At 42.1% G+C, this 15,091-nt stretch overlaps 1 pseudogene; it reads left to right on the forward strand.

Moving 5' to 3' along the window:
* Positions 1-8,168: 8,168 nt before the first annotated feature.
* Positions 8,169-14,137, forward strand: LOC100981370 (peptidyl-prolyl cis-trans isomerase FKBP1A-like; annotated as a pseudogene).
* The last annotated feature ends 954 nt before the right edge of the window (positions 14,138-15,091 follow it).

Consider the following 15,091-nt stretch of genomic DNA (forward strand, 5'->3'; position numbering starts at 1 on the left):
TCATCAAAGACTGTAGCTAATATAAAGAAAAATAAAATAATGTGCAGTGAATTTCACCAGTGTAGACAATTGTCCAGAAAAAGAAAACACAAACTATACTTTGTTTTGTTTGGTTTTTGAGACAGAGTCTTGCTCTGCTGCCCCAGGCTGGAGTGCAGTGTTGTGATCTCGGCTCGCTGCAACCTCCACCTCCCGGGTTCAAGAAATTTTCCTGCCTCAGCCTCCAGAGTAGCTGGGATTACAGGTAAGTGCCACCATGCCCAGCTAATTTTTGTATTTTTAGTAGAGACAGGGTTTCACCATGTTGGCCAGGCTGGTCTCAAACTCCTGACCTCAAGTGATCTGCCCATCTTGGCCTCCCAAAGTGCTGGGATTATAGGTGTGAACCACTGCTCCTGGCCGCTGCACACAATTTCTTACCTATTTTGTATATGAGGAAATGAAGGCAGAGAGGAGTGAACTGCGTGGCAGAGCATGGATTCCCATGCAGTCTCAAGTGTCCAGATTCCTCCAAAGCACTCTTGCTACTCTGCTGGGCCCACGGGAGTGTGGTTAGTGGTTTTGTTCATTTGTTTTCATGGCATGGGTTTGTTTTTGTTTGTTTTGTTTTGTTTTAGTTGGAAACTGGAAGTGGGGAAGCCTGGTTAGTGATGGCCTCCTGCTGTATGTAAATAATTTTCAACATTTACTAAAATATTTTGTATATGTGTGTGCACGGAGAGCCCACACGTCCAGTGCAGGAATAGAGTTCCCTGCCCAGAGGAAGTACCGCACCACATGATGAACAGTGCATGGGACTGGAGTCAGGGGTCCACATTCCAGTCCCCATGCCATCATTTTTGGGTTGTGTGGCTTAGGGCAAGCAACGTCTCTCTAAGCTCATTTCTTTATCAATACACTGAGTCCTATCATCCTCATATATTTATATGGGAGGAATATCACAGTGCTTTCAGCTCTCTTTAGGTTTCCGTTACATTAAGGGGTTAGTTTGACTTACTAAAGCTTTCTAAAAAACATACAGTGGCCATGGAAAATGTATCTTTTTATCTCCTTTTGGTCTAGGGGATCTGCAGACTTCATGGAAGTGATGCTGCCTTTATAGTCTCTGTACCAAATAACAGATCACACAGTGCAGTGAAAAAGGGAGAAGAATCTTGGAGTCCTTGGAGACAACTACTAGTTTTTCACTGTTCTTTGCTTCCATATGATTTTCTGCTTTGCTCTTCAGTTTATAGTAATTCAATCGACATTTACTGCACCTTTGTGCTAAGCATTGGGTGGCTGGGAATATGTAGTTACTTCCTCAAGACCAAAACTCTGTGCTCAAAAGCACAACCATTAGTGACGGATTCGGATAAATACAAAGCAAAGTACAATCAGTTGTCAGCCATTATAGAGACTGGGAGGAGGTAGAGGCACCAAGGGAGAAATAGACAAATGTTTTTAACCAAGGGGACATGAGGATGAGGAGGACATGAGAGAGAGGAAAATGAAGTTAAATTTGTGGGCTGGATCATGAAGGTCCTTATATGACACATGGATGTGATCTAGCACTATGGAATTATAAAAGGGTTTTAATTCTGATCTCATGTGTGTTAATTCTCTTTCTTTAGAGCAACTCCGCAGGACTCAAATACATTCCTGGGTTACCAACAAAGACATCACAACCACCCTGACTACATCTTTGGCAGGTAGGATATTCTGATTTAAAATTGTTTAAAAGCATGGTTAGTATCAGAAGCAATGAGTCTCAAGGAAGCAGTTTTCCTCCAGAGAGAAGCAAGATGCTATTTCCTGGATCCAAATTTCCCAGGACAAAACTTCTTGCATTTCTCTTTTTAAAAATGGAAGACCACAAGAGGGCACCAAACTTCATCTTTCCGGCTGAGAAAACAGCATCTGGGCATTGTAAAGTACAAAATGAAGAGGTGGCCAAAGGAACAAGTTGTTATTGTTTGTCTTTGTTCCCTAATAAAATTAGAAACATATCTTTATATTACTTTGCATGAATGTGAGTATTGATTTATTCTTCAAACTCCAAATCTGGGTTTAAAAACAACAAAACAAAATGATACAGTATTTTCTTTGCAATTGGATTCCCACCCAATATTCAGGGACTGACGAATAAGATAATGAACCATCCTCTTCCTGATACTTGTTTTCAAGGCTGAGCAACCTATAACTGCTGATAGGTGGCTTGTTCATTTATTTATTTATTTATTTGAGATTGATTCTTACTCTGTCACCCAGGCTGGAGTGCAGTGGCACCATCTTGGCTCACTGCAACCTCTGCCTCCCGGGTTCAAGCAATTCTTGTGCCTCAGCCTCTCAAGTAGCTGGGATTACAGGCATGTGCCACCACACCCAACTAATTTTTGTATTTTTAGTAGAGATGGGGTTTCACCATGTTAGCTAGGCTGGTCTTGAACTCCCTACCTCAGGTGATCCGCCCACCTTGGCCTCCCAAAGCCCTGGGAATACAGGCGTGAGCCACTGGACCCAGCCTGTTTATTCCTTTAACAATACTTATTCAGGTTTGGTGATATGCTGGGCAAGTTGCTAGGTGTTAATACAAAGATAAAAAGGCATGGATCTTGGCTGGGTGTGGTGGCTCATGTCTATAATCCCAGCACTTTGGGAGGCCGAGGCGGGTGGATCACCTGAGGTCAGGAGTTCAAGACCAGGCTGGCCAACATGGTGACACTCCGTCCCTTCTAAAAATATAGAAAATTTGCCACGTGTGATGGCGCATGTCTGTAATCCCAGCTACTCAGGAGGCTGAGGAAGGAGAATCGCTTGAACCCGGGAGGTGGAGGTTGCTGTGAGCCAAGATTGTGCCATTGTACTCCAGCCTGGCAACAGAGTGAGACTCCATCTCAAAAAAAAAAAAAAAGACATGGATCTTGGGATCAAGGAGCTTATTGTGAGTAGGGGGTTGGGGAGTCAAGCAGCTGAACAAACAAGCAAAAGTGGTCACTGATCTAAGGAAGGCATTTTAATATTGTAGGAACACCAGAGAATGGCCATGTAACTTATGTATCTCCCATGAAACCTGGGCTGTTAACGCTGTTACAGGAAGAGCAATGGCCTGGGAGCTTAAGGAGCTTAGGTGTTAGTCCTGGCTGGGCCTCCGGCTGTGAGCTTCACCTCCTGGAGCTCAGTTTACTCACCTCTGAATTGACACCATCTTCCCTCCAATCTGTAAAACTTTCTGGCTTCAACATAAAATTGGCCATTTCAATTTCAGTGCAAAGTTTTTTGTTTTTTGTTTATTTTTTATTATGGTGAAATATACATAATGTAAAATTTACCATTTAAACCATCTTAAGTGTACAATTCAGTGGCATTAAGTACTTTCACACTGTTGTGTAGCCATCACCCTCATCCATCACCAGAGCTTTCTATCACCCCAAACTGAAATAACAACTTCATATTCCCCCACCCCTCAGCCCCGACAGCCACCATTCTTCTTTCTGTCTCTATGAATTTGACTACTCTAAGTTCCTCAATAAGTGGAATCATAGAGTAATTGTCCTTTTGTGTCTAGCTTATTTCACTTAGCGTAATGTCTTCAAGGTTGATCCATGTTGTGGGTTGTGTCCACATTTTCTTCCCTTTTATGGTTGAATAATATTCCATTGTATGTGTATGGCAAAGTCATTTTGAAGTGGCTGTTTCAGACCCCACCAATCACATAATGGGAAGAAGGAGAGCCCTAGAAGAGCAAACTTGCTCCCTTCTCTCCAGATCCAGGACAGCCAATTTAGAACTCAGTGTTCAGAGGGCCTTGCTACTTCTGCTGGGGCAGCTCATTCCTTTCACAAGCTATGCTTTAGCTCCTAGTGTCTTAGCCCTTTGGTCTACTATAACAAAGTACCATAACCTAGGTGGCTTATAAACAACAGAAATTTATTTCTCACAGTTCTGGAGGCTAAGAATCCAAGATCAAGGTGCCAGCAGACTTGGTATCTGATAAGGGCCCATTTCCTCATTCCATGAAGGTGTTTTCCAGCTGTGTCCTCACATGGTAAAAGGGACAAACAAGGTCTCTGGGGCCTCTTTTGTAAGGGCACTAATCCCATTAATGAGGGTTCCCATGACCTAAACACCCCCCAAATTTCCCATCTTCTAAAATCATTACCTTGGGGGTTAGGATTTTAACATGTGAATTTTAGAGGGACACATTCAGACCGTAACAACTACTCATGAAATGGCCCTTCCTTCTTATTTGTTGAGCAGGAATCTTGTCTCTACCTCATAGGAAAGAAAATATTTCATTATCCAAGTGTCCTGAACACGGAAGACCAAGAAAATAAAGATATACTACTTTCTCTTCTTTACCTGAGAAGGCAGCAAAATAAGATGCCAGGAGCAAAAAAGAGCTGTGTGTTCAGGGTATTTAGAACCTGAATTCTCCATTCATGCAGTTTATCACCGACCAGAAAATCAAGTATGGAAAATGTGGTCTTAATTACTACCACGTGAAATTGCTAAGTGATGTGGTTGCGAGGAATTAGACTTCTGGAAGAAGAAGAAAACAAAAAGCCAGTTTGTTCAAATAGAATTTTATGCCTTACTCAAATGTAGACTAGAGGCATGTAGGTGACCATTGGCTCAAAGCATCGCTGTTGGAAACCAGACAAGGAATATATTGACTCTGAGAACATTTGCCAAACCTACTCACAATAAAATAATATGGTTTCATTTTCAAAGTGCCTCAAATGTGAGACTCTCTTGGAAGTTCACAATGCCTAATTCCCTGTCCTGCTTGAACGCTTTCTACAAGTATAGAGTAAAAAGTAGATTTGGGGTCTGGGCAGGGTTCGCTGCGAGGCTAAAGAATTTCCCATGAAGACTAAAGGACACCATTGATAGAAGGCTTGCGTTTTCCCAGAATTGAAATAGACGAGAAACATAGAATTTCATATTAACACACTCACAATGCATAAAGCTTAAAATAAATCAGGCTGGTCGAATAGAAAACAGATGGCAAGGCTTTTGTCCTTTTTTCTTGAAGGCCAATTTTGTGGTGAAGTGCTCCAGAAATTGTGTGTTGGTTAGATGGGTGTTCAGGCTCTGGAATCTGGTCTTAAACCCCAATTCAATTCAACCTTTCCTAGATATGTAGCCTTGGGCCAGCTAAATTTTTTGAGGTTCAGTTTTCTGTGAGATGGAGATAATAATATTATCTGTATTACAGGATTTTATAAGAATAAAATGATAAGTACTTTTTTTTTTTTTGAGACAGAGTCTCATTCCGTCACCCAGGTTGGAATGCAGTGGTGTGATCTCGGCTCACTGCAACCTCTGCCTCCCAGGTTCAAGAGATTCTCGTGCCTCAGCCTCCCAAGTAGCTGAAATTACAGGTGTGCCACCATGCCCAGCTAATTTTTGTATTATTAGTAGAGACAGGGTCTCGCCGTGTTGGCCAGGCTGGTCTCCAACTCCTGACCTCAAGTGATCTGCCCTCCTCAGCTTCCCAGAGTGTAGAATTACAGATGTGAGCCACTGTGCCTGGCAGATAAGTACAAATAATTAAACAATAAATCTGGACTGGGCACAGTGACTCACACCTGTAACCCAGCACTTTGGGAGGCCGAGGCAGGAGGACTGCTTGGGCCCAGGAGTTCCAGACTAGCCTGGGCCACATAGCAAGGCTCCATCTCTACAGTAAATAAATAAATAAATAAATAAATGAAACTAGCTGGGCGTGGTGGCACACACCTGTGGTCCCAGCTACTCGGGAGGCAGAGGTGGGAGGATGGCTTGAGCCAGGGAGTTTGAGGCTGCAGTGAGTCATGATCACACCACTACACTCCAGCCTGGGTGACGGAGCAAGACCCTGTCTCAACAAAAATTAAATGAAAAAAAAAAAAAACCGGAAAAAAAAAAGTAAAACCTTCGGCATGATGGCGTTGTTATTGTTGTTGTTGTTATTGTTATAATTATTATTAAATATTTTTAGGATTGGATGTTTTTTCTCTTAGCTTACTAATCTCTAAGCAAATACAATAAGGGAGGCAGCATGCTATAGAAAAGAAACCAGTGGTCTCTGCCCATAAGTATCGAGGACCTTAGAGAAATCATTATGTCTCTCATCTCAAAGCTAAATTTGATCTTCTGTATTATGGTGATGCAGGGTGTATGAACTTTACTCGACAAACTTGGGTATACTGGACACTTATTTTTCTGAAGCCAAGTAAACTCTGACCCTGGGCGCACAAAGGAGGCAAGAAATTTAGTCTTGGTCTTGTCGATAGTCTCCTCCCTCCCCGAGGAACATTTAAGAAGGGGGTCCTTGATCTTTAGTCCATATACTATGCTGGTGCAAGGTCCTTTGTCCAAGTCCCTTGAAGGTGGGTCACTCTGATCATTCTTTGCCAAACTTGAGCATAGGGTCTTGGTCAGGAGCAAAGAGCCCCAGGGTACAGTGCGCACCCACCCTTAGTGTTCCAACCAGACATTGCCTTCTAAAGCCCAGTCACCTCCTAGAGGGATGGGGGCTCAGTTCACCAATACTTTCCCACAGTCCATGTTACAGACTTGGCAAAAGCCTTCTCCCCACTCTGTTAGCACAGTTTCTACAACCTACCACTTCCAAGGCACTCACTCTTCCCTTTCTAGGAAAATACAGTAGAATCCCCTTTAGGCTTTGCAGAGCAAATGCCAGGAAGGTGATACTGGTGATGGAATTATCTCCAAAAAACCTTTTTTTTGAGACTGAGTCTCACTCTGTTGCCCAGGCTGGAGTGCAGTGGCATGATCTCACCTCACTGCAACCTCCACCTCCCAGGTTCAAGCAATTCTCCTGCCTCAGCCTCCTGAGTAGCTGGGATTACAGGCACCCGCCACCGTGACTGGCTAATTTTTGTGTTTTTAGTAGAGATGGGGTTTCACCATGTTGGCCCAGCCTGGTCTTGAACTCCTGACCTCAGGTGACCTACCTGCCTAGGCCTCCCAAAGTGCTGGGATTACAGGTAAGAGCCAATGCACCTGGCCTCCAAGAAACCTTTGCTTTGGCCTTTAAGCCAAAGAACACAAAGATTCAGCCACCTCTAGAGTCAAAATAAAAGTGTCCATGCATGGTGGCTCAAGCCTATACTCCCAGCACTTTGGGAAACTGAGGTGGGAAGACTGCTTGAGGCCAGGAGTTTAAGACCAGCCTGGGCAAGATAACAAGACCCAATCTCTAAAATAATAATACAAAATAAAAGATAAAAATCCAATGATAATACAGCACAAATTAACATCTCAATAAATACTCCTTCAAGCTGATTGAACTAGTTTGATGATTCTCATTTTTCCCTTCTATTACTATTTTCTTGTTTCAAAATACCATCTTTCAAATATCATATAATCAGAAGGGTAATTTATTAAGTAATTGCTTGTACAGATTTATCTTAGCTAAATATAGTTCTATCAGACTTTTTGAGATAATGGCCCTCATGTCAAGAGGGACCCTTCCTGGCTGCCATGAGTTATACAAGGAGGGCCAGGACAGATTCTACAATGTCACATGATACGTGATCAGGAAAAGCGTTTACTCAGTGCAGTGAGGCAGAGGTGACTGTGGCCCCCCCAGTCTCTCCACTGTTCCTGGATAAGGATCACACCTGGAGAGGTGTGCAAGGCCACGGTTCCTTTTCAGGGGAGGGACTTTTCCCCTTTGTGTCTGTGTTCTTATAGGACAAATGTGATGAAGTGGCCTTATCAGGAACACTTAGACTGCATGGCCTACTGTGTACAAACTTGTCTCGGAACACCAGAGCCTCTGCCATGGGGGACTTAGAGCTGCTGGGGCCCAACACCCATGGACATTATAACTATACACCCCCTACACATACACACACACACACACACACACACACACACACACACACACACGGCAACTGGGAGTGTGGAGGAAACCATTGTCCAGTAGGAAGCTGAGCTTGGGTGAGCTCCTTTTTCTGGAAGAAAGAGGTTCTCCGGGGTCCCACGTAGCTGGTTCTCTCTTTCTTTCTCCCTCTGCTTTTGCCACTAAGTATTTTCAAGTTTAACCTATTTTGAACTGTCATTTCTTTAAGCATGCAGGCCTTCCAGTTTCTCTCCTTTTTTGTTTCCCTTTTGGAATAAAATGGGAAAAATGGAGAAAAATGTGTTTCTGAGACCTTCTCAGAGAGTTCGGTATGTGGTTGGAAGAACTACCTTACCTTGGTAAGTGGCTCGGATTGGGAATGTGGATGGAAAGAAACTGTTGAGTCTTGTCCTTAAATAGCAGGTTAAACCACTGAATTTCGGGGAGCTGTTGAGGAGAAGCTGAGTGCCTTGTGGAAGAACACACCGTGAGGAGGAGCCTGAGAGAGCTGGTCACTGAGAAAATCATCATCCGAGAAGAAGTGGTGACATTGTGTGCTTAGAGGAGTGTGATTCCTCCCTTTTCTCTACCTGCCTTATGAAACACTCAGTAAATTCTACTTTTCCCACTACCTCTTTTGGTGTGAGCAGTTTATTTTAGAGCCCTCCAAAGAGGTACTGTGGTCCTTCACAAGGTTGGCAGGGTGGAAGAAGGTGGAGGAAGACCAGTTAGGGATTAACCAGACACCTGAAAAGACTTTCTATCTTTTCTTTACCTATTCATTTATTATCCTCCTGTCATCTCTTTCCCCTTGAGCCTATTCAAGGATCTCCCCTCTCTCACGTTTCCATCTCTGGCTCCCTCATGGGCTCCTCTTCCTCTGAGGTCAACAGGTCTTTGCTCGTCCCCACTGTCGAGTTTCCTAGAGTCAGCCGTCACGACTGGGGTCAATAGAGAGAACTATAAGCTGCCTCTCACAAAATAGCCAATAATGGTACTACAACTTACTGAGTTTTTATATATATTGATTGTGGTGCTAGGTACCTTACATATATAATTTCAGTTAGTCTTTTTAACTACTCTGTATGGTGAATATTATTATTGCTTTGTCACAGAAAGCAAACTGAGAGTCACTGGCTTGATGTTCCATGGGCTTGAACTATTTTTACTTCCAAACAGGCTGCTAGTTAAAGTCAGGACAGTAGATAGGCAGGAGGATGATAAGAGCACAGCGGCTGAGGCCGGGCATGGTGGCTCATGCCTATAATCCCAGCGCTTTGGGAGACCAAGGTGGGCAGATCACCTGAGGTCAGGAGTTCGAGACCAGCCTGGCCAACATGGTGAAACTCCATATCTACTAAAAATACAAAAATTAGCCAGTGTGGTGGTAGGCACCTGTAATCCCAGGTACTCGGGAGGCTGAGGCAGGAGAATTGCTTGAACCCTGGAGGCAGTGGTTGCAGTGAGCCGAGATCATGTCATTGCCCTCTAGCCTGGCGACAAGAGTGAGACTCAAAAAAAAAAAAAAGTAAAAAAAGAGCATAGCTACTGAGAGTTCCATCTGCCTTCATCTCTTTGCTGCAGATTTCATTTAAAAACTGAATGTGTGTAGGTTATTAAAATTGCTGGGCTGGGCGCAGTGGCTCATGCCTGTAATCCCAGCACTTTGGGAGGCGGAGGTCACCTGAGGTCAGGAGTTCGAGACCAGGCTGGTCAGCATGGTGAAACCCTGTCTTTACAAAAAAAAAAAAAATTAGCCAGGCATGGTGGCAGGTGCCTGTAATCCCAGCTACTCAGGAAGCTGAGGTGGGAGAATTACTTGAACCTGGGAGGCGGAGGTTGTAGTGAACTGAGATCGCACCACTGCACTCCAGCCTGGGCAACAGAGCAAGACTCCATCTCAAATAAATAAAATAAAATAGACTGAGGTTGACTTCAGGCTTTTACATTATCTCTTTTCAGCCTAGGAATAATCATGAAGCGATAATGCTGCCATGGAAAAGTAAAAGTTGGAGTAATTAATATTTCACAGGCCGGGCATGGTGACTCACGCCTGTAGTCACAGCACTTTGGGAGGCCGAGGTGGGCGGATCACCTGAGATCAGGAGTTCAACAGCAGCCTGGCTAACATGGTGAAACCTCGTTTCTACTAAACATACAAAATATTAGCCGGGAGTGACGGCGCGCGCCTGTAATCCCAGCTACTTGGAAGGCTGAGGCAGGAGAATCACTTGAACCTAGGAGGCGGAGGTTGCAGTGAGCCTAGATCACGCCATTGCGCTCCAGCTTGGGCAACAAGAGCAAAACTCCATCTCAAAAAAGAAAAAAAAATTTATTATTTCTATTTATTTATCTTGTTTTTCTCTTTATGCTGTTTGAAATCACAGTGGACTATGTCAGCAAGAGCATAAAAGTACCACTTAGTTTAAATCCTGCTATGTCTTAAAGAAATTATAATGGTAAGTTGTGGGAATTCTAGAGATGCAATTGAATAGAGAGTGGAAATTGGATTATAAAGCCAATAGCTGTGTTTTTTATTTTAAAATTGTTTTGTACATATTATGTATTATAAAAAAGACTCGTATTTGCTGCAGATATGTATTCATCATATTCTGACTTAGAAGAAACATGTTCTATCCATGTCAGAGTTTAGAATGAAATGTTAATTATCTTTCTATTGGTTTTCTCTGATTTGAGTTAATTGATTTTGTTAGCATAATTGTTATTCTACCATTCCTTAGCTTCATTGTGATCAAAATACACAGTAAAGAAAATTATGAGGGGAATTCTTACTATCTGATTTAATATTTCATGTAGAGCTACAATAGTCAAGACAGCTTGGTTTTGGAGAAAGAATATACATATAGAACAACAGAGCCAAACCCAAAAATAGACCCATACATATATGGTCTATTGATTTTTTTTGACAAAGATGGAAAGACAATTCACTGGAGAGAGAATAGTCTTTTCAACAAATTTGCTGAAACATATACACATCTATATGCAAAAACATGAAACTTGCTCCAGAAATTAACTCAAAGTGTATCATAGATCTAAATGTAAAAGCTAAAACACTAAAACTTCTAAAAGTAAACATAGGAGAAAAATCTGTGTGACCTGGGTTACAAATGGATATTTTAGAAATTACACAAAAGACGCTTTCTATAGAAAAAAGACACATTAGACTTCATCAAAATTAAGAACCTCTGTTTTTTGAAAGAGCTATTAAAAGAATTAAAAGGCAAGTCAGACCAAGAGAAAATATTTGCAAATTATATAACTGATCCAGACTATATAAAGAACTCTCAAAACTCAATACTAGGACAACAAACAACATTTTTAAAATAGAGAAAATACTTGAACAGACAATTAGTGATGAATGGTAAATAAGCTCCTGAAAAGGTGATCATTACTAATACCATTAGATATTAGAAAAATACAAATTAAAACCACAGTGAGAGACACACCTACTAGGATGGCTAAAACAAAATCAATAACCTGACAATACCAAGTCCAGGCAAGGAGTTACTAGCTTTCTCACAAGTTGCTGGTGGGAATACAAATTGGTACAGCCACTTTAGAAAATAATTTGGCAATTTCTTATAAAGTTAAACATACACTTACATAGGACCTAACACTCTCACTCCTAACTGTTGACCAATAAAATGAAAATGTATGTTGACATAAAAACCTGTATGTAAATATTTGTAGTAACTTTATTTGTAATTACCCAAAACAGAAAATTACACAAATTCCTCTCAATGAATAAACAAGCTACAGTATACCATAAATATCCATGACTGGATATCAGAGCATCTACCCATCGTCTCTTCCTATGACCTGGGTTTCTTATGGCAAGAAGTATTCATTCAATAGAATACTCAGTAGTGAAAAAGAATGAGTTAGTAACACACGCAACAATGTGGATGAATCTCAGAGCATTGTGTTAGGGAAAGAATCTAGACCAAAAAAGAGTACATTCTGTGTTCTTCCATTTATATGATATTCTGGGAAAGGCAAAACTATAGGGACAGAAAACAGGTAACTGTGGTGGGAAAGGGTCAATTCTAAGGGGACACTGGGTTTTAGTGGTAGTCACAATGATGTGACTTTGACAACATATGCAGGACTATACACTAAAGAAGGGTGAATATTTATGCATTTTACTGCATACCTTGAAGAAAAAAAAGAAAGAACACCTGAGATTCAAACACATGATGTAATTGCTCAAGTCACATTGCAAAGACCTGGAGTACTAGGTTGGGTCCGCCTATAACACTCCAAGTTTTTCTTTTTTTTTTTTTGAGTCATCCAGTCTGGAGTGCAGTGGTACAATCTTGACTCACTGCAACCTCTGCCTCCTGGGTTCAAGTGATTCTCCTGCCTCACCCTCCTGAGTAGCTGGGATTACAGGCATGCACCACCATGCCCAGCTAATTTTTATATTTTTTGTAGAGATGGGGTTTCACCATGTTGGCCAGGCTGGTCTCGAACTCCTGACCTCAAGTGATTGGCCCAACTCAACTTCCCAAAGTCCTGTGATTACAGGTGTGAGCTACCACACTCAGCTAGGTAACTCCCCAAGTTTTTAACAAATGCCTCACATACATTCTATATCATTTGAATAAATATGCTGATTTCAGTGAATTTAGAGTTTCAGGTAATCCTCTGAGAGTTAAACTAGTGAAAATAAGTCAGTAAAGCAATTGTTATTATCTGTCTCCTCCTGACTCTCTATGTGTTTCTTCCCAGTCTCCTTAGCCGATGCCTCCTCCTCAGACACCCCACAAGTTTGGTGTCCTGGCCCCTATTTGTTCCTACTCTCCATCCATGGGTGATAGTCTCTATTTCCAGGGCTTTTCTTCTTCTGTTTGTTTGTTTTAAACAAAAGTAGAACTGTCTTTATTGCAAATGACATAATCTTTGCTACAGAAATATTCCAGGACTTTTTGATAATCGCTTGCATGGCTGTGAGCCTCAGATCTATGTTTTCAGCTTAGGCTTTGTCTTAAACCCTGTTCTGAAACTTAGGACTTAAATATTTTGTTTTTCTTATATTTTGTGCATCAGGAGTTCAGGAAGGGCTCAGCTGGGTGGTGAGTAATGATCCCTGTGGCATCCACCAGTTGCTGGAGCTGGAGGAGCCACTTCAGGATGTGGCTTCTTCATGCACGTCTGTGTCTGGGAAGGGATGGCTGGTGCTGAGACTGTGAGTTCAGCTGGGCCTGAGACCATCTACCCATGGTCTCTCCATGTCATCTGGGGTTCTTACGGCACAGTCACAAAAAAATTTTAATTTTTCTGTAATCAAAAATGTTGAATTTTGCCTTACAGTTTATGTTTTCAAGACTGTGTTGGAGGAGTTCTTTGCCACTTCGTGTTATAAAGTAGGAAACACTGCATAGATGGTCAGCCACATGCCTCAGAAAAATGAAGAATGAATTCTAGCAGACACCCTCATGGGGTTGTGTGAGATTTAATATGATACTGGATCCTTAAATTACTGTGCAGCACAAAGCTGCCTAACCAACCTGAATACTCAGCTAGGAATTATTATGTGTGATCGAAATACAGGCATAAACCCAGCACTTTGGGAGGCTGAGGCCAGTGGATCACTTGAGCTCAAGAGTTTGAGACCAGCCTGGGCAATATGGTGAAATCTCATCTCTACAAAAAAATACAAAAATTAGCCAGGCACGGTGGCACCTATCTAATAGTTTTATTCTTCTCTTTTATTTTAGTTTCTTTTCTCAGAATTTCAAATCTTTCCATTAACTTTATTATTAGTTTTACTGTTCATTAAAGGCAACTAATAAGGTTTATGTTCCGAAAGGTGAAGTGCCAATAATAAAATAGAAAACATTATGTCATTTACGTGATCTCTTTCTGATTTGAGTGTTACTTATCATAGGGTTACTTTAAAAATACTTATTTAGGGTCGTGCCGCCTGCCTGCCCAGCATCCACCGCCGCTGCGGGAGTGCGGGTGGAAACCATCTCCCCAGGAGAAGAGTGCACCTTCCCGATACATGGCCAGAGCTGCGTGTTGCACTACACCGGTATGCTTGAAGGTGGAAAGAAAATTCATTCTCCCCTGGACAGAAACAAGTTCTTTAAGTTTATGCTAGGCAAGCTGGAGGTGATCTGAGGTTGGGAAGAAGGGGTTGCTCAGAAGAGTGTGGGCCAGAGAGACAAACTGACAACATCTCCAGATTATGCCTACGGTACCACTGGGCACCCAGGCATCATCCCACCACATGCCACTCTCGTCTTCGATATGGAGCTTCTAAAACTGGAATGACAGGAATGGCCTTCTCCCCTAGCTCCCTGTTCTTGGATCTGCCATGGAGGGATCTGGTGCCTCCAGATGCATGCACATGAATCCATATGGAGCTTTTCCTGATGTTCCACTGCAGGCTGTATAGACATCTGCCCTGACTGAACGTATTCTGTCACTCAGCTTTGCTTCAAAACCTCCATTTCCTCTTCCCCTTTCTCCTCATATGTGTGTTTACCTAAACTATATGCCATAAACCCCAAGTTATTCATTTTATTTTGTTTCCATTTTGGGGTGAAGATTCAGTTTCAGTCTTTTGGATCTAGGTTTCCGATTAAGTACATGGTCAAGTATTTTTTAATATATTTTTGTTTATTATACTTTAAGTTCTAGGGTACATGTGCACAATGTGCAGGTTTGTAACATATGTATACATGTGCCATGTTGGTGTGCTGTACCCATTAACTTGTCATTTACGTTAGGTATATCTCCTAATGCTATCCCTCCCCACTCCCCCCACCCCACAACAGGCCCCGGTGTGTGATGTTCCCCTTCCTGGGTCCAAGTGTTCTCATTGTTCAATTCCCACATATGAGTGAGAATATGCGGTGTTTGGTTTTTTGTCCTTGCAATAGTTTGCTGAGAATGATGGTTTCCGGCTGCATCTGTGTCCCTACAAAGGACATGAACTCATCCTTTTTTATGGCTGCATAGTATTCCATGGTGTATATGTGCCACATCTCCTTAATCCACTCTATCACTGTTGGAAATTTGGGTTGGTTCCAAGTCTTTGCTATTGTGAATAGTGCCGCAATAAACATACGTGTGCATGTGTCTTTATAGCAGCATGATTTATAATCCTTTGGGTATATACCCAGTAATGGGATGGCTGGGTCAAATGGTATTTCTAGTTCGAGATCCCTGAGGAATCTTCCACAATGGCTGTACTAGTTTACAGTCCCACCAACAGTGTAAAAA

Source organism: Pan paniscus, chromosome 14, assembly GCF_029289425.2.
Source record: "Pan paniscus chromosome 14, NHGRI_mPanPan1-v2.0_pri, whole genome shotgun sequence".
NCBI lineage: Eukaryota > Metazoa > Chordata > Mammalia > Primates > Hominidae > Pan > Pan paniscus.